A 21,555-nucleotide genomic window follows, 5' to 3' on the forward strand; every position below is an offset into this window, starting at 1 on the left:
CTTGACACAATAATATTATCTAATATACCATCCATATTCTTGTCAATTTTACTCAAAATGTCCTTTATATTCTTTCTTTCTTTCCTTCTTTCTCCACACCGCCCTGTGCCCCCACCTCCAGTATGGTATACAATCCAGTTTCATGAGCACATATCGCATTTAGTTGTCAGGATTTTCGGTCTCTCTCATATTGATTTTTCTTTTTTTGTGTTTCTTTTTTCTTTCTTTCTTTCTTTCTTTTTTTTTATTTGCTCCAAACCTTTTTATTATTGCTTATATGAAGGACACATGGGGGAAAAAGAACCAACATTATTCTCAATATACTAGAATACATTGCCTGTTTTATCTTTGTTTTTGATTTTTGTTTTTTTTGCCTTGCAATTTTATTGAAATATAGTCACATACCACAGTCATCCAAAGTGTACAATCAGTTGTTCATAGTATCATCATATAGTTTTGAATTCATCACTACAATCAGTTTTTGAACATTTTTATCACCCCAAAAAAGTAACAAAAATAAAAATAATAATGAAAATAAAAGTGAAAAAGAACACCCAAAACAACCCATCCCCCCCCCCAGTCCACCATATTATTCATTTACTTTTTTGCCCCCATTTTTCTACTCATCTGTCCATACACTGGATAAAGGGAGTGTGAGCCACAAAGCTTTTACAATTGTATAGTCACATCATATAAGCTATATATTACACACTCATCTTCAAGAATCAAGGCTACTGGGTTGCAGTTCAACAGTTTCAGGTATTTCCTTCTAGCTATTCCAATACACTAAAAACTAAAAAGGGATATCTATATAATGCATAAGAATAACCTCCAGAATGACCTCTTGACTCCATTTGAAATCTCTCAGCTCCTGAAACTTTACTTTGTTTTATTTCTCTTCCTCCTTTTGGTCAAGAAGGCTTTCTCAATCCCATGATGCTGGGTTCAGGCTCATCCCTGGGAGTCATGTCCCATGTAAGAGGGAGGATATTGAATTCACCTACCAAGTTGGCTTAGAGAGAGAAGCCACATCTGAGCAACAGAAGAGGTACTCTGGGTTGACTCTTAGGCACAATTATAAGTAGACTTAGCCTCTCCATTGCAGTAACAGGCTTCATAAGGGCAAGCCCCAAGACTGAGGGCTTGGCCTCCTAAATTTGTAGTCCCCAATGTTTGCGAGAATATAAAAAATTCCCCAGGTTGGTAAACTTAACATTTCCAAGTTTTTCCTCAGTCCCTCAAGGGGGCTTTTCAAGTACTTTTTTATCCTCTGCTCAAATTACTCTGGGATATATTGGGGCTTTGCACTAACTTGTACATACCAACCAGATCTCACTCCCTATTCAAGTTTCCATATAATTAAGGTGACCATACAAGTTAAATTATATAGCTTCTCACATGGATTTTTAATTGTTTACTTTTTGGTCTTCTCTATAAAACTTAAACATGTTGAGGGCAGTTTTTTTTGTTTTGTTTTTGTATTTTCTATTGTAATATTCTCATTGCTTAGCATGGTGAATAAAACAAAAAATGTACTTACTATATATTCATTATGAAGAATAAATAAATTCTAAAAACTGAGTCAGGAAGATTGGAAGAATTTGTTTGAACAGATTTGATAGGCAATCACCAGAACAACAATAACAGCAATGACAAATGACACTATGGAGGATCCTGAGATTCCATGGGGAAGCATGAAGGCCATTTGTGAATAATCACAGCTGTTTATCCTCTGTTTCAAAATTGCAAATACTAAAACCATGAATGGTACAAGTCTATTTTATAAAGTTTAATAAGACTAGACAGTGCAAAATAGATGAGGATGACCAAAAGTTGGTTGGAATTAAGTGGAAAGATGGCTGTGGAACCAGGTAAGAGTTTATCTTTGGTATTTGAGCTAGAACTAAAGGGTGGGGGGTGGGGCATCGATAATAATGTAAATAATAAAAAGCAGAAACATAAGCAAGGCAGAAGCATGTACTAAATATGGTTGAGAGTCCCATTAGGTTTCACAGTAGGGTTTCTAGTGTTCTTGCAGTGGAATAGAAGGCGAAAATGATTTGGAAATGCTTTCATAAGCAGTATGGAGTTATTGAAGGTTTTTAAATAAGAGTCTGATTGATCAGAGATGTGCTTTACATGAACAGAGACATATCTATTCTCCGGGAAGTATGTCACCCATCTGTATTTTCCTAAGAGGTAAGATACTAAAACAGTTTATTAAACCATAGTGTATATTATATGAACATTCTGCAACTCATATATACGGTTGTGATGTTATTCTTCTAATGGATGTTTCATAGCCATTAAAACTTAAGAAGAAAATAGTTTGGGATTTTATTTTTAATGATAAGTTTGTTAAAGCATTTGAGATTTTTCACATCCCAAAGCTGAATATCTGCCAAACTACAGGGAAAGAAAGAAAGAAAGAAAGAAAGAAAGAAAGAAAGAAAGAAAGAAAGAAAGAAAGAAAGAAAGAAAGAAAAAAACCCACAAAAACAACAACAAAAACCATCTTTGTTGCCGTAGTTACAATAAGGTACTTTTTTCCTATTAACTGAAAGACAAAATAAGGGAAAAAGGGAGATACATTTATCTTTTTCTAGTCAGCAATAATTTAGGGGAAGAAACAGCAATAGACTGGAAACTATAAATTGTAATGACTGGCTCATTCTTTCTGAAATGCGTACAAGGAGGGAAAAGAGTGTGCATTTCAAAGGACAGTGGTGATAACACTGAATATTATTGTTTCCATGCCAAACTAGGCCCTTAAGGAAAGAATCCTGAGAACTATTAACATGCCACACAGGCTCTTTGCATTTCTTCCCCCTCCCTGCCTTGCTCTTCTCTCCTTCAAAGGCAGGCACAGCTGGAGTTCCATTCATGAGTGTCAGCAAGATCAGATGGTTATTTCTAGGCTACAGACCATCAGTTGTCATGACAATTTGATGTGGTGCTTTAGGTCAGACATCGCCTATAACTATCACACCGAGGAGTGCAAGAGTAGTGGGTATCAGCCTGCTTTCTCCGTAAGAGTCGATGATTCTGACTGTCCTCTTACGGAATTTTATCATAGTCCAAATGATATGAAGATGGTCTCCCATTTCTTCTAAATAATGGTACAAAATTGCACCAACGGCTCAGACAAAAATTCTTTGCTTCATTTGGGGGGTTTCCACAGCTAATCCAGATCTTGAAAAAGTCAAAGTTCAGCATGTCGCCCTTCTCTCCCATTCACCCTGCTTTTTTTGCTCTGACCATATATACAGGTTTACAGGATCACGGCATTTGAGTTCACAAAAGAATTAAAGACCAGCTTATTCAACTATAACCTGCTCATACATCATGTTCTCTCATTTCTTCTTCTCTTATGCCACCATGGTGTTTTATTAATAACATCATTATAGAGCTGTATACATTTTATGTCAATAACTGATTAAATATATTTCTTTTCCATTAGATGGTAAGCCTGTTTATCTTTATGAGAATGCACTATCCCATACAGTAGGAACTAGCTCGTGTGGCTAATTAAATTTGAATTTAAATAATATTAAGTAAAATTAAAATTCAGTTCCTCGATCATACTAGTCTCCTTCCACATGCTAAGTAGTCACACTTGGCTAGTGGCTATCATACTGGACAGAGCTGATATGGAACACATATGATTACAGAAATTTCTGTTGCACAATTTTGATCACACTTTGATTCTGGCTACTCAAAATGTGGTCCACAGACCAGCAACATTGGCCTTCTGAATCACAGTGGGCATTTTTATAATATTGTAGGGTCATTTGCATGCACATTAAACTGCATAAAGTGCTGGCATAGTTCATAAATATGGTACTCACTAAATGTTCCTTGAATGAATAAACAAATGAAAGAACACATCCTCCTTTATTTTACATGTGAGAAAAAAGAAGTCAGGTAGCTCAGTTTCAGATTATAATTACCAATTTCTACCTAACATCCTTATTCTCTTTTTAACATCACAGTCTAAGGAGAATAAAGGTAGGATTGTGCTGTGTAAAATATGTAGTTGACATAGCTGAATGAAGTATCTTACATTTTTTCAGCCACTGTTTCAGGGTACCCTATTCATCAAAATGTGTTAGCATAATCTCTCCCTGTCTTTTGTTAGCTATTGGTTTTTAGCGGTGGCAGTCATGGTGATGTTTCTAGATGCTCCAAGTGAAACACAGAATGACTTATCCAGAAATAATTGTGAAAAGTTTGTCATGGAAAATTTAAGTCTGATTGAACAGAAAACTACAGGATATATCATATTCTTTCTCTTCTGGGACCCTAAGGGAATGAAAGACCTTTCAGGGGAGTTTGCCCTTTATTTGAAAATGTTATAGATATTAATCTTTAATGCTTTGTTGTATAAATAGTTTGTTAAGCTGAAGGACCTGTCTTGAGATAATATTGTTGCGGGGGAAATTTCTTGATACTTGTCTGTGTTGATGTTATCACCTTGGCTAATAGAATATTGTAGCTGTTTAAAAAATACATTGTAGTAATTATAATACTTGATACATATCCTTTCACTTGGATGGGTATTTGGGATTTATCTATGTTCTCAGTGGAGTTTCAAGGGGACAGTGCACTTCCAATGTTTCTAGGGAAATCTGCAAGCAAATGGTGGTATTTTGAATGTTTGCATGTGTGTGTGTGAGAGAGAGAGAAACAGAGAGAGAGAAGGAGCGAGAGGGAGAGAGAGAGACACAGAGAAAGGGAGCAAAAGAGGGCAATTGCACTCTGCCTTGCCCTAGTAAAAACTTCTATCTGGACATTGTTCTTGTCCCAACCTGAGCAAGAGAGTTGAGAAGCTACTAATGCTGGTGGGTCTGTAGAGGAGTATCGTCATCATCTAGAAGTCCAGACTCTTAACTAAAACGCATTCTGCATTTTTACAATATTACAGGGTCAAAACTATGCACATTAAATTGTGTGTAGTACTCAATATGCGTTTGTTGAATGAATAAACAAATTAATTAAAGATACCCTCCTTTATTTTACAAATGAAAAAAAAAAAGACCTTCAAAATCAGGTGGATCAGTTTTAGATTAGAATCTAAATAATAAACTCTCCTCCAGGAAGCAAGGAAGGAACATATAAATGCTCATCAAAAATATACTTTATTAAACCACAAATATTTCAAATGGTTTGAGTTACAGCTCTGCCACTAACTGGCACTGTGACTCCAGGCATGCTATTTAATTTCATTAGGACTCCATTTCCTCAACTGTAAAATGAATTAGTAATAGTACCTTTCTCAGTGGATTGTTATTATAATTAAATAACAATATAAATTAGATATTTAGTGACTGTTTTCGTTTCCTCATTACTAAAACATACAACATGCAATGGGTTCACTTAAACGATGGGAATTTATTGACCCACAGTTTGAGGCTAGGGGAAGTCCAAATCAAGGCGTCATCAAGGCAAAACTTTCTTCCCAAAGACTGGTGTTCTGGGGCCGGCTGCTGGTGACTCTTGGTCCTTGGCTCCTCTGCCACATGGCAACGCGTGTGGCAGTCTCTCTTGACCTCTCCCTTCTCTTCTGGGTTCTGTTGACTTTCAGCTTCTGGTTGCTCCTCCTGTGGCTTTTTCCACTTTCTGTAACCTTCCCTATAAGGCCTTCAGTAAAAGGGTTAAGACCCAGGCTGGGCCACATCTTACCTGAAATACCCTCATCAAAAGGTCCTATTTACCAGTGTTCACACCCACAGGAAAGGAGTTTAAAAACATCCTTTCCTGGAGTACGTACACCTCCAAACACCACAGTGACTGGCAGAAATAAGTGTTGCCAGTCATTACTTGAGCTATGCCCACTCCGAGCACAGGGCCCACGTGGAAATAGGGTTTGCTTGGTCCAGGTATCTGCACAAATTTGAAGAGATTCTTTAACCCAGCACTTTTTGAATGTGTCAAAAGAAGCTGTCAAGCATGAGTAAACCCTCATTCTGTAAAGAGGACTACATGCTTCTGACAACAGTTAGGTGTCTATCATAAACTGCTACAATGTTTGGTCTGATTCCTCCTTTCTTGGGGAATTGACCATAACCCAAAACTGTTCTGATGAAAGGAAGTTTCAGTTCTTGATCTATCTTGACCCATTTCTTTGCCTTTTATTTGGGCAGAAGAACACTTTTACTTAGGTTCTTGCCCAAATTCTGAGTTCTATTTTGTAAACACCAGACCTGATTGCTAAGTCTGTAACACAGTCTATGCTGGTTACTCTCAGCCTCTTTTCTGCTCCAGAATGCCCAGTTAATTTGACTAGTTCTCAATCTGCTCTGACCTGAATCCATGGTAGACACTTTTTATCTACTCTAGAAGTTGTCTTCTTTCTCTCTGCAGCAAAGAGTATAAACACCCCCTTGATAGGAACACACTCTTTCTGCCCAGGAGAAAATTTATTCTTTGTATTCATTCAATTCATGCCATTTCCCGTGTGGTTCATTAAATGTTCTCTTGTTGAAAGGAACTGGTGTCATTCCCATTTCTTTATGCTGCATATTAGGACGATTGCAGATTGTTCTGATCATAATGGAATACATCCAGAAATGCACCATAGTATCACTGTCTGCAGTTTGAATGAATGGCTTTGTGAGCTGAATTTTGTCTTTGAAATCTACAGGACAGCTACTCTCCTTTCATTTCAACCAGATGGAATTCTGTCCTTTCTGACCAAGATATTCAAGCTTTGCCTACTCCAGATCTAGAATGTGACTAATTTTGAGGAAGCTAGGGGCTTGTGGGAACCACAAAATGTCCCTGTCTGTGAGAAATTGTATAAAAGTCTTCATAGATTTCTTTGTAATGGGAAGATACATTTACCCAAAGAGAAGAAATAGGTAGATATAGAATGTGAAATTTAAAATATGTCTAGAACATTCGTATCAAGGAAAGCAGAGACAATACAACCTGCTGTTTTAAAGATATAACTGTAGGAAAGGCTCTTTCAAAATCCAACTGTATGTGAATCTAGCTAAGGAATTTGTCTAGGTGAAACATAAAAATGATAAAACCACTGGTAATGATTTTAAGAGGGACTTTTCATCTCTCTTTGATTTCACATCTGTTCTGGATTGCTAAGGCTGCCAAAGTGCAATATACCAGAAATGGACTGGCTTTTACAATGGGGGTTTATTAGTTCATAAATTTAAAGTTCTAAGGCCATGAAAATGTCCCAGCTAAGGCATCAATAGAACGATACCTTCTCTGAAGAAAGGCCGATGGCATCTGAGGTTCCACTGTTCCTCTGTCCCATGGGAAGGCACATGGCCAGAGTCTGCTGGGCCTCTCCTGGGCTTGGCTTCTGGTTTTTGTTGCTTCCTCCAAAATGTCTCAAGCTTCTGTCTTAGCTTCTCTCTCTCAGCTCCTGTGTGTCTTTGCTTCTTTGTCTCTAAGCATCTGAGTGTCCTCTCTTAGCTTCCCTGGGACAAACTCTGGATTTTATCTCTTAGTTTCTTTCCTGGTTCTGGTTTCAACAGCTGTCTTCAAAATGTCTCTGGGCATTTTCTCTCCAAGCATCTCAGTCTGTATTGGCTCTGAGCTGTCTTCAAAATGTCTGCCTTTTATCCTCTCATAGAGGATGCCAGTAAACTAATTAAGACCCACTCTGAATGGGGAGGGCCACATCTCCTTGGAAATAATCTAATCAAAAGGCTCACCCATAATTGGGTGGGTCACATCTCCATGGGAAACAACCTAATCAAAAGATCTCACCAACAATAAAAGTCTGCACCCACAAAATTGGATTAGAAGAACATGGTTTTTGTGGAATACATAGTAGATTCAAATCAGCACAACATCATACTTGGTTATGGTTTTATTAAAGCCTTTACTGTTACTAAATGGTGGCAAGGATGGATTCAGACTTTCTAAATTTCCATTCACGTTGAGGATACTTGAAATCAGACTTCCAAAATCTAGAAGGCCGCAGAATATTTATGGATGTCATTAACTAGCCCATGCCTGACACTGGAAAAGGAAAAGAGTTCATGAGAGTTACGAGCTAACCACCTCAATACGAAGTGACTCTAATCTGAGCCAAGATCTGGTTTGCCAAAATGTTGTAGTCTTCACAAACATCATTCTAATTAATTTGGACATTTATTGATGTAAGCATTTAGCCATTCATTCATTGACTACTTTTACAATACATGTAGTGAGACTATTAGGGTATATCTACTTTTACAATATATGTTGTAGACAATACATTAGGCTCTGGATTTCAAGTGAATGGGATAGACAAGGTCCTGCCCTCAGGGAATTTACAGCATGGTAGGGAAAGTTGACAATAAATGTGTAATTATGAGGGGAGATAATACGTTCTCAGAGAACAGAGAGCAATAAAACAATCTGGTATGATGGGTGAGGAAAAGCTTTCCTGAATAAGTAACTAAGCTGAGAAGTGAAGGATCGGGGGAAGTTGGTGCAGTCAAGGGCTGAGGAATGAAAGCAACTTCTAGGAAATAAAAATACCATTGAAGGATCAGAGATGCATTTAAGTATTGTGAATTTATGGACGTGAAAGAAGTAGAGAATGGTTGGAATAAGAAAGTGTAAAGAGAAAACAAGGTACCGGATATGGTTAAGGCAGGGCTTACCAACTTCAGGACTATGGCTATTCTGGGCAGATAATTCTTTGTTGTAAGGGGCTGTCCTGTATAGCGAAGAAAATTTAACAACATCCCTGTCCTCTACCTACTAAAAATCAATAGCACAATAAAAAATTTCTCCAGATCCCTTGGGTGCAGGATCACCCCCCAATTAAGAACTACTGGGTACTCAATGAAGAGTGAAGGCCTGGTTTTTGTTGGCCTTGTCAAAACCTTGTCAGGAATTTAAAGGTTTATTTTCTCTTTTTGGCAATGGAAAACCTTGAAGGGTTTTGAGTTGGAGGATGGAATGATAAGATTTGCACTGAAAACAATTGCTCTGATTACAAATGTGAGCCTGTGGATTGTAGAAAGATAAGAGAGGATTTGGGAGATCAGTTGGGAGACTGATAAAGTAATAAACAGAAGAAATTATTGTAGCTTGGACTAGAGGGATGGAGAGAGAAAAATGGAGAGATTAAAGATTTCTCTCCCAGGGGTTAAAAAAAAAAAAAAAAAGCTGTTTAGTGGTAGATGCAGTACTGCATAGAGATAGGAAGAAATTAGTCCAGTGCCCATTCCTTATGATATCTCATATTTCAGAATTTGTCTTTTATTTGTATGCCTTTCTCCTATATCTCTTTCATAAGCTCTGTTCTGCTTTATACTCTTCCACAGTCTTTCTAACATGTCTTCTACATCCACCAAGGTTTTGAATTTTGACAGCAGATAGATGGCATTAGTATTTACTGAAGTAATACTCACTAGAATATTTTTTAAAATAGATTCTTCTGGGAACAGCAACAATTGAGTTGCCTCTTTGGTTATGGTAAGTTTTAAGGGGCCTATAATGTATCCAAATAGAGCTACAAAGCACCAATAGGATGTTGGAGGGATAGAGTTTAGGAGAGGATGCTGGACAGGCAATGTAAAGACAGAGGCAATTCCTCATTGGCACTTAGCTAATTGACAAGGGAAGAACATTTACTGTCTTGAATACATTATCATCACTGTGTCCCCTTGGAAAATGACTTACACAATATAGAGAAATCATGTGATAGAAAGATAATGGAGAAAAATATTTTATTGGGCACTCTATAGATATTACTGGAAAAAGCACAAGTGCAAGAGTAGATATTTGACATCAAAACTGCAGGTGTGCATAAACACCACTGACCTGAGGGTCCGAACAAAGTGCTGTCCTGGTTCCTAGAAGCTCTAGTGTGTGTGTGTGTGTGTGTGTATCAGGGATGTTTTCCTTCACAGTTATCCAGTCCTTCTCTCTGGAGTCCTTTCCCACTCTCCACTCTATAATGCCCTTGCTTTCCATAATTGAAGAAATAAAAACACTGTAGTAAACCTCTGCCAGCCAACCACCCATTACATTTTATTCAATATTGAACTCCTTACCAAATGGATTTTTAAAAACCATGTTTGGTGTCACTAGTTTAGCTAGTTCCTGTCTTCATATTCTGAAGCCTTCAATGACTAATTATTTTGTCTGCACACTGCTTTTGATAACCACCAGCATTGTTCTGGTTACAGACATCTTGTGACTGGTGTGCAAAGCATGACGCTTTGCTGACCTGGCAAATCACTGAAAATGCCCTTAAGCTGGGATCTTTATTTTCCTTGGCACCCTTGTCTGTGAATAAGCAAAGACCTCAGAGCTGTTTTCTGAGTGATTAGACTGTGAAATATATCCCGAGATGGTTCTCCCAACAGCCAAACTGAAATCAGGGAAGTAGCATGCATAAGTCAGGTTATTTCACCACCTGGAATCAAAGAAAACTCCTTTCCCCAATCTGCTTTAGCCACACCACTATTGGAAACCCATGTGCGAGGAGGGAGCATCATTCTCAGTAAATAAATGTATATGGGGTATCACTTGGTAAAAAGTCTGTGAAGATATATGTTCCAAGCCAAGAAGCATATAATTGGCTGGATAACTGTGATCTTCTTTCTGAACAAATGTACAGTGATTATTTTCACAGTTGCTATTCAAATTCATAGAGGACTTTATAGTCCTCAGAATACTAATATCCATTTAGAAACGATGAATATCCCAGGTGAGGCACTATGGTGATTTGGAGCTATACGTACCCCAGAAAAACATGTTTGTTCTTAAATTTAATCAATTCCTGTGGGTGTGAACCCACTGTAAGTAGGACCTTTTGATAAGGTTGCTTCAGTTAAGGTGTGGCCCAATTCAATCAGAATGTGTCTTAATCCTATTACTGGATTTCTGTAAAAGCAGAATGAAATTCAGACACACAGAGAGAAAGCCATGGGAAGTAAGAATGTGAAATTCAATGGAACCGGGAAGAGAACTGAGAGGCCAGGAGAGGCTGCCATGTGCATTGCCATGTGACAGAAGAGCCAAGGACCAAGAAGGCCTGAAGCTAGCCCCAGAATGCCACAGTCTTCATGGAGAAAGCATCACCTTGATGATGCCTTGATTTGAACTTTTTCCTAGCCTAAAAACTGTGAGTCATTAAATCCCCCTTGTTTAAACCAACCAAACAGGATGTTTGCTTGAGCAGTCCAGGAAACTGAAACAGGCATCCATCCAAAGATCTAGTGGCTGCACAGCAGTGGAAATACTACGTGACATATTAATTCTGGTTCAGTTCAGCAAATATTAAAACCTCAAAACATTCTCTAAACTTTCAAGGGGTTTACAATACCAAGAGGCAACATATTACATACAGCCTCTAGAATGTCCTGGATTCAAATCCCAGCTAAAGTATGGAAACTTTTGGTGTCTCAGTTTGCTCTTATGTGTAAGAGGGATGATGACAACAGTATTCCAACTCAATAGAGTTGGTGTGACTATTAAAAATGGTCATACGGTTGCTGCAAAGGAGAGGCTAGGCCTCCCTATGGTTGTGCCTAAGAGCCTCCTCCCGAATGCCTCTTTGTTGCTCAGATGTGACCCTGTCTCTCTAGCTAAGCCAACTTGAAAGGTGAAATCACTGCCCTCCCCCCTACGTGGGATCAGACACCCAGGGGAGTGAATCTCCCTGGCAACGTGGAATATGACTCCCGGGGAGGAATGTAGACCTGGCATCGTGGGACGGAGAACATCTTCTTGACCAAAAGGGGGATGTGAAAGGAAATGAAATAAGCTTCAGTGGCAGAGAGATTCCAAAACGAGCCGAGAGGTCACTCTGGTGGGCACTCTTACGCACACTTTAGACAACCCTTTTTAGGTTCTAAAGAATTGGGGTAGCTGGTGGTGGATACCTGAAACTATCAAACTACAACCCAGAACCCATGAATCTCGAAGATAGTTGTATAAAAATGTAGCTTATGAGGGGTGACAATGGGATTGGGAAAGCCATAAGGACCACACTCCACTTTGTCTAGTTTATGGATGGATGAGTAGAAAAATAGGGGAAGGAAACAAACAGACAAAGGTATCCAGTGTTCTTTTTTACTTCAATTGCTCTTTTTCACTCTAATTATTATTCTTGTTATTTTTGTGTGTGTGCTAATGAAGGTGTCAGGGATTGATTTGGGTAATGAATGTACCACTATGTAATAGTACTGTAAACAATCGAAAGTACGATTTGTTTTGTATGACTGCGTGGTATGTGAATATATCTCAATAAAATGAAGGTTAAAAAAAAAAAATAAAATAAAATAGAAAAAAAAAAAATGGTCATAGATGTGAAGAGTGCCTGCCACAAAGCAAATGTTATTAGCAGGCAGAGGCAAATCACATGAACAGTTGTAACAGAGGGCAATGGTTGCAGAATATATACACTAAATAAATGAAAGATAGGTAGGGCTACTTAATTCCATCATGGAAAATATTTTGAAGGATAGTATTTGGTACTGCTTTAACAGTGTGTGAGAGAGCTGTCCTATATCATCCTCAGTTGCACACTGAATGTTCAGCTTCATTAGGCAGTGAAACATAATAGAAGCCTGTAAATAGAAATGCACTGAACTCTGAGCCAGGAGGCCAAGCAAATCTCCATTTAACAGAAACCAAAAGTCAAGAAATAGACAGAGTATTATGCATAAGGGAAGACCATTCCAGAAGACTAGAACTCATGTCAAATGTTAATAATTAAGTGGATGAAATTGTTTCTCCAAAAAGAAGACACCCCAAATAAGCCTGCAGTGCATCCCATATTGTACAGAATTGAAAAATATGGGTACTATGATGTTCTGAAGTATAGAAATGCTTTTTAGACCATGTAGAACAACACAGTTGGGTGAAAACCACCAGGTATTCAAACCCCAACATCACCATCATGTCTAGTTTGCATTCTTAGCCCTGTGCAAATGTAGAAGTTCCCCAGCAGACTTGGAGGCCACCAGAGATTGGGCGGATGGATTCTGTGCTTCCTGCTCCATCCTCTACTCAGCTAGGGCATCTTTTATCTCTTATATATTTGAATTCCAACAGTAATTTCCTTGAAGAAAGGGGTGTGTGTTGGGGGAGGTGGTGGGGTAGGGTGGGGAAGGATTTGAAAACCAAAAATTTGAGACATTTCCAATGTCTCTTCAAAATTTAAAACAATTTTAGGTCTCATTTTCCTTTCATCTCTACTAGCTGATTAACTTCAGCAATGGCCATTATTCTAAACTCTGTTTTGTTTTTTGTTTTTTCTAGTGTAAGAATTCACACTCATTTTTTAAAATTATAAATAAACCAGACTTTCTGCAACTTTGGATTATTTTGCAATATAACATTTTCCAAATCTTTTCTCGGGCCAACTCCAGTAACTTTTTTCTCTTCCTCCATATTTTCTGTTTCTGATGACCTCTTAGAGCTTTTGGTGGCAGCCCAGAGCCAGCTCTGGCTGACTTCCAGTAAATCATCTTGGGATTTCCTCAAGGAAATCTGTCCACAGCTCTAGATAAGGCACTGTTTCGCTCTCTCTGTCAATTCATTCATGCTCCGTTTCCTTCACTTTATTCTTGTACCTAAGTAGGAGTCCATCTTCACTTCTCCTCCTCAATTAACTCCACAGCTAAACTGGACCCCTGTATTCACTTTTCCTGTTGGTTTCTGGTCAGCTGGAAGGCTCTGCTTTTCTTGGCTGATGTCGCTCACGCCTGGGGATCGACTGTGTATGAGCTGATAGAGGCTGGCTTCAGTCAGAGAGATGGGTGACTTGGCTCTCTGCTCCTCGTGCCTCCCATTCTCCAGCATGTCTGCCCAGACATGTTTCTATGGCAGTGGCATTGGAACCAGAGAGCCTTGGGCTCAAAACTGACACACTATCACTTCCACTTGACTCTACTGATCAAAGGAAAGTCACATTCCCAAGCCCAGGCAGGGGGTGGGGCAAGTCTCCCCACTGCAAAATTACACAGAGAGTGACAAAGAGGTGAGTCCTTGACTACTATCTTCCCTACCTCTTTATGCAGAACAGCAAAAGGTATTCAGAATTTCTGTCAGAATTACCTAAAGTATGTAAATGTGTGTGTGGGGAGGGTGTTGAGAGCAATGAGGATGGGCTTATTACTTCCTCTCCTGCAGTTTTAATGTCAGCCACAAAGCAGAAATCAAAATCTTCTGTCTGCTTCATTTAACCTTTGCATTTCCAATAGTACGTTGCTAGATAGTGACATAGCAACAACAAATAACCTGACTTTCCACCTCTCCACATGTAATGATTAAGGGAACACTGAACAATAGATGGCTTTTCCATTCTCCAGCCCTTTCTAAAGATCTTGTCGCTAGGTTCTGATCCTGTTTAATTAAGGCACTGAATTCTTCTGCCTCTTGTATGTGGCTGTATTCACAGGACTAATATGAGATATATATATATATATATATATATATATATATATATATATATATATATATATATATATACATATAAAGTTTTTAGTACACTGTCAGGCACAGAGTAAGTTAGAAAAGAGGAAGTTAGCAAACAGTAGCACCAGAAGTAGCACTGGCAACAGTGGTGATAGCAAATCTAAACAGAAAATCCACAGAAGCAACATTTGGTGCTGGCAAATGCCAAAAGGAATTGCATCTGTAGGATGGATGCAGAGGACATGCTGGAAGGACTATGGAAGGGCATATGCAGAAGAAAGCTTGTAAAAGGCATATAGAAGAAAGTAGTAAAAATAAAAGACAAATATTGAAATCTGAGGTAAAATATGGGAAAAGGCACTGGCTTGAGAGCCCCTGGTCAAAGATTAAGCAAAAGAGATGGGCAGCTAAGGTGACCAGCAGTGACTAGGACAGCAAGAGTTTCATTGTGGCATGCCTTGCAGGGTAGGAAACCTGCACAGAAAGGAAATCCAGAATCTGGAATAGGCAAGATGAAGAATCTTGGAGAATGAGGCACAGAGGGAGGGTTTATCTTTATTCACATGCAAACCACTGAATTAATTTCTTCTGTAGTAATACACTGCTATACAATTCTGGGCTAAAAGTGCCTTTCCTTTATTTTAGAGATTTCCAGGAGTCCTGAGAATAAATACTAACACCAATAACAACCACAGCAAAACATATTGTGCTAGATCCTGTGTTTGGTGCATGATTTTCTGTTATCCTCACAACAGCCCGTGGGGTTAGATGTTACCACCACAATTTCCCAAATGAAGGAAGTAAGGCTCAAAAAGTAAATTAACCTAATTAAGGTCAAACAGCTAAAAAAGTGACAAAGATTCTAGGAAGCCAGAGTCCATATCCCTCAGCCTGCTTGCTTTCTTGAATTCCAAAATGACTAGGATTAGTGGAAGGACACGATGCAAAAGAAAGTGTGACCAGCATGTCCCAGTTCTGGCTCAAAGAACATGGGTGAGGTCCTTAGTGTCTACTCTGGTGCAGTTAGAAAGACAATGACCTTCATAGGCTAACACAACTTGGGCACCAAAGGGGGTAATGGCTGTTCAGTTGAACAGTAAATTTAACAAATACATAATAAATAAAAATGAAAGAGACAATCTATACTTGTTCTCTGGGGAAAAGGTGATGCTTAGTTGTTTGAGGTTTGTATTCCAGTACTTTGTTGACATTTCCATTTTAATTAACCTTGGACATTCCCTGGAGGAAAAAGTCTTTAAGAAAAGAACTTTGATAAGCACAGACTTCTCTAGAAGCAGCAGTCATTTTTCTGAGGAATCTTGAACTATAACAATTTTGTATGTAAAGCATACCAATAGCCTTTATATGGAATAGCTTCCTCAAATTTCTTCCATGTCCTGTTAAGAAAAAAGCTAGGATAAGAATGAGGGACATTCATCAAGGCATTAATTGTTCTCTTGCTTTGTCTAAAGACGGATCATTTAAAGAAGATTTCATACAATGTATCTTTATCCCACCCCCACCTTGTCTCCATATAACAATAATTAGGGTGATTGGTTATTTATTGTGTACCAGCCACTGCCTAAATATTTACTGGGCATTATCACATTTAATATGCATAATAACTGTCAAAGGAAGTTTCTTTTATTTTTATCTCCATCCAACTGGTAATAAAACTGAGGCTTAGATAATGAAAGCAATTTGTCCAAGGTCACACAGCTAGCAAACTTCAGAAGCAGGATTCCAAGCCAGCTTGTGATTCCTAAACTTACTTCCTTTACAAATAAACTACACTTCAACAAAGGAAGTTTTTAATGGCCATATTCCCCATTTTCAAAGCTGTTTTTTTATCCATACTCCCACTTCTGTGTCTTGCTACTTCCTGACTCTTTTGCTTTCTCTTCCTCTTCCTGACTTAAAAAATATATATACATTTCCCAACTATTAAGGCCAAGATCAGATTAGCTGACTAAATACTGGTGATAAAGAGAATGATAAATATCCTCATTTCCCTGCCCACATGCCACCTCTTCTATGTAGCATTCCAAGATTGCTCCAATCATAAGTGGCATCTTCCTCTCCTAAATTGTTAGAGATCTCTGTTAACACTCACTTAGCTCTTTTTAATACAAGAACATGATTTCTTTCATGAAAAACAAGTTGTGAACATCTTGAAGGCAGTGGCAAAGTGTGATTCATATTTACCAGCAACAGGCCTGGTATCTAATAGATTCTCTACTCAGTGAAGACAAGGCCAAGTATAAATGCAGACAGATTATTCAGGTAGTGTGGAGAAGCTAGAGGAAAATGCAGAACAATCACAGCAGGGTGTTGTGGCAGGGAAAAAGAAGGTGCGGTTTGGAAGGAGCAGTGCCAATGGGGAATGAAAACAAAGATGAGGAAAGGAAGCACAATTTGTTTGAGGGGAGAATTAGAAGTGCAAGAAGTGGCAGGTGGCCCAGCAAGTTCCGTGGAGTGTACCCAGGTAACTTTGCAGCCTATGCCAGGAAAGGGGGTTAAAGAAGAGAAAGCAGGAAGGAATTGTGGCAATCCTAAGAGCAAACACTGTGATATTAAATGCAATTTTTGAGGTGTTTAATGCTGCTTGAAGTAGAGAGAGACCTGGGTCTGAAGCCTTTGTCACATAAGAGCTTTGTGCCTTGGTGAACACATTTAACCTCATCTTTAAAAATGTTCCCTGTTTCCCCTCCATTCAGTATCCCAGGTGAGTTGGGTGCCAGATTGTACTTCTCTGACTTGAAACCCATTCTCTTCTTTCAGTGCCAGTGTGAACCTTAAAGGACTTTCTGATTTTTCATTTAAAACAGCAACAATGCACACACACACACACACACACATGTGTGTGTGTATATATATATATACACACAAACATACAGAAAGGCAAAATGTAGACAAAGTCCTTTAATGAAATTATGCCCTTGTTTTGCTTTTGATTGTGGTTGTACCTGTATTGTACTAATGGAATCACATCTACTATAGATATCTCTACTCACAAACATATCTATGAAACTAAATTCATTCACTGCCTTCATAAAGGCAAATTCAGTGTTTGTTTCTGTTTGATTTTTTTGTTTTGTTTTGACTCATTTCTACCACTTGTAGCTTCTCAGGATGGTGTCTGGTATAAAGAAAGAATAAAAACAATAACTATCGCTTAATGTTTCCTTGCCATGCATCAGGCTCTGTGATAAATAATTTACCTGTGTGATCGCTTTTCACCTTCACAATCTTCCTATTAGGGTGATATTAGTGTTATGCAGATTCTATGGGTGAAGGATCTGAGGCATGTTGAAGAACAGAAATAGGTATTATAATAACTCCTATTAACAGATGAGGAAACCAAGGCATGAAGAAATCAAATAATGGCTCAGAGACTACACAGTTAGTGGTAGATTGTGCATTCAGAACCAGTTATTCTTTTTTTCATAGATTTTAAGGATTGCCTCAATATTGCCATTTCTGCATTTTATAATAAGACTAAAAAAAAAAAAGTTGCCTGTCAAATTCTTTCCAGGTATCTCTGCCATACCTGCTGTTCCCGTTTGCTAATGCTGCCATTATGCAAAATACCAAAAATGGATTGGCTTTTATAAAGGGGGTTTATTTGGTTACAAAGGTAGGGTTCTACAGCCATAAAGTGTCCAATCAAGACCCAAGCTGATTGGGTGGGGCCACACCTCCATGGAAACAACCTAATCCCAATATCCCACAAGATTGGATTAAAGATCATGGCTTTTGGGGGGACTTAATACATCTGAACTGGCACATTCCATCCCCTGGACCCCAAATCTGTTCCAGTTTGCTAATGCTGCCATTATGCAAAAATACCAGAAATGGATTGGCTTTGAAAAAGTGGGTTTATTTGCTTACAAATTTATAGTCTGGAGGCCATGAAATTGATGCCAAATTAAGGCATCAACACAAGTATACCTTCACTGAAAGAATGCCAGTGGTGTCTGGAAAAGCTCTGTTAGCTGGGAAGGAATGTGGCTGGTGTCTGTTGATCCTGGGTTGTGTTCTAGCTCCTCTCTCAGCTCCTCTCTCATCTCCTGTGCATTCTTCAAAATGTTGCTGTTGGGGTGTTTGTCCTCTCTTAGCTTCTCTGGAGCAGACTCTGGGCTAGCATTTCCAAAGGTTCAGCAAAAGTCTGCTCTTAGTCTGCTCTCAGCTGCTCTCCAAAATGTCACTCTCAGCTGCTCTGAGGTCCTTCTGTTTGTGAGCTCTTTTATAGGACTCCAGTGATTAAATCAAGACCCACACTGAATGGGTGGGGCCACATCTCCATGAAAATAATCTAATCAAAGGTATTACCCACAATTAGGTCAGTCACATCTCCATGGAAACAACCTAACCCAAAGATTCCAACCTAATCAACACTAATACCTCTGCCCCCATAAGATTGCATTAAAGAACGTGCCAGATTGGATCATCCAATCTGGCACACCAGCATATGCCTAGATACAACTGAACACTTAAAACGTTATTTGCATGTATGTTTGTCTCTGAAAGATGCTCCATTTCTCTCCCATTTGCTGAAAGGCCCTAAGCTAGTTTTGAGATATTTTAGTTTGTTGGATGTTGGGTGCTTCTTGGCAGGAGAGCCCTGATGTTTAAACTAAGACTTGGCACTAAATCACAAATGTCTGTTCATATATTAATAAAACAACCACATACAAATAAATAATTGTTTACAGTTTGGAAAGCACTTTCGCTAATGTAATCTTATATGATTTTTTGAACTACATTGTGAGGTAGTCACGAGACGAATAATCACCAAGGTTCAAAGCCCATGTCTTCCACTACCATATGACATTGGACAAGTTGCTTAATCTCTATGAATTAATATGTACCTTTATGTCCATTTATTCTCTATAGAGTTTTATGTCATTGATGAGTCTTATTTACAGAATTAGTTTCACATATGTGTGAAAGTACATACTCTGGAACTTCATGCCACTTGCTGAATAGTGTAAAATTAAAAGACTTAACCAATGTTCATTGTGATAACATTGAATAATTAAAAACAAATAAGGTAAACCATGGTTCCTAAGTTAATATGGCAGGAAATTTAAAATATATTTTTAAGAAATAACAATTAAAATGGATTTAGTGAAAATAAGTGTACATTTGAAAAATTAACTTTTCAATAAAGACTACACTGCTGATTAATCCACTGAGATTATCTTTTACATTTGTACAAAGTATCCAGGTATTTACTTTCACAAGACTAAAAGCATACCAACCTCTGTATCCTGGAATATGTCCACATAGTTTAAATTCAGAATTAAGTCTTAATAAGTTATCTTTGCTATTGAGTTTGCTAAATAAGTCATTCTTCCTTTTTATTGGTCTATTTATCCAAAATAATAACCTTGCAGAACTGTCAGTCTATTCCTAACCTCCATCTCAGAAACAGCTAAACCTAGTTAGTTTAGAAGAAATTAACCTGCTCTAAGTTTATGGCTACTTTTTAAATTCAGCCAAGCAAGTTGCCCCTTTAGGGACAGGTAGGTCTTTCTGTCTGTGGTGCAGACTAACACCCTGTATATATGCAGAAGGATTAAATTTCCTTAATTTTCTAGACTGGCTGGGTTTTCTTAAGTGCTTTACCAAGGATTTACCTTGGGTAAGTCATTTGTCTAAAACCACACTGGAAAGCAGCCTTATTGATTTTCCCTGTATTTCGATCTCTGCCCTGGCTGACAGTTTTTGTATGTTACAATGGGATACACTAAATCCTAGACCAGGGGTTGGCAATTTTTTTTTTTCCTCTGTTAAGGGCCATGTATTAGTTTCTTATTGCTTCTGTAGCACAAATGTAGAGGCTTAAAACAAGACTAATTAGGAGGTCAGAAGTCCAAAATCAGCTTTACTGGGCCAAATTCAAGGTATGGCATGCCTGCTTTCCTTCCAGAGACTCTAAGGGAGAATCTGTTTCTTTGCTTTTTCCAAGTTCTAGAAACGGCCTGCATTCCTTGGCTCATGGCCCCTTTTTTCAACCCCATAGCCAGTGTAGTAACATCTTCTTCCCTCTCTGACCTCTACTGCCATTCTTATACTTCCTCTGACACTTATTCTCCTGTATGCCTTTTAAAAGGATCTTGCATTTACATTGCATCCACCCAGATAATCCAGGATAATCTCCCCATCTCAAGTTCCTTAACTCTTAACTTCATATCTGCAATGCCTTTTGTTTTATTTTATTTTTTATTTATTTATTTATTTTTTTGCTATGCAAAGTCTCATAATCATATTCACAGGTTCAAGGGAGTAGGATGTAGACATCCTTGAGAGGTCATTTTTTGTGTCTATCACAGGCCAGATAGTAAATATATTAGGTTTTGTGGGTCAGGCAGACTATCATAACTATTCAACTCAGCCATAGACCAATGGCTGTGGCTATGTTCTCATAAAACTTTATTCACTAAATCAGGCAGTTGGCCTGCAAACTATATAGTTTGACAGCTTGCCCTAGATACATAGTGCCTGGTATGGATGTTCTTAAAAGATATTTCTTTAAAATGTTTTAATTAAAAAAATAAAAATGCATTTAAAGGAAACCCTTATAATTGTTTTGAGTTTGGTGTTCAAGGGAGAAACCCCTAGGGAATGGGAATTTTCCCCACTCATGTTTTACCGCAGCTTCTAAGTCCTGACCTCAATATGAGATTAGCTTCCCTGCTGAAAGGAAGTTAGCTTTTTCTTGCCACCAGCCCTGTATAGATGCATTCACACAAATGAAACCATGAAACTCACTATTGGCTCATACCTACTTTCTACTCCTCAAATAAACTAGAGCTATCTTGAGAATATGAATGTCTATTTATACAAGACTGGTTATGCATTTTTCAAAAGACATGAAAGATACCAGTAGGAAGAAATTATGAAACTGATATTCACACATTTTCTATTCTTCTATAGTATAAACTCTTGAACCTATAAGAGTTTTAATAGAGAACATAGACACCATGGAAGAAAATGTGTACAGTCCATCTTCTTGCCTCTTAGTAACAAAATAGGAGACTCAATGTTTCAGGCAAAGTAGAACAACTCTGTCACCTGTGCTAATTATCTTTTGATCCTTGACATGTGGATAGATTTATGATCTGACATTTGCTATTCTAGTCACAATAGCTCTTG

The sequence above is a fragment of the Choloepus didactylus genome, chromosome 6 (assembly GCF_015220235.1).
Source record: "Choloepus didactylus isolate mChoDid1 chromosome 6, mChoDid1.pri, whole genome shotgun sequence".
In the NCBI taxonomy this organism is placed as follows: domain Eukaryota; kingdom Metazoa; phylum Chordata; class Mammalia; order Pilosa; family Megalonychidae; genus Choloepus; species Choloepus didactylus.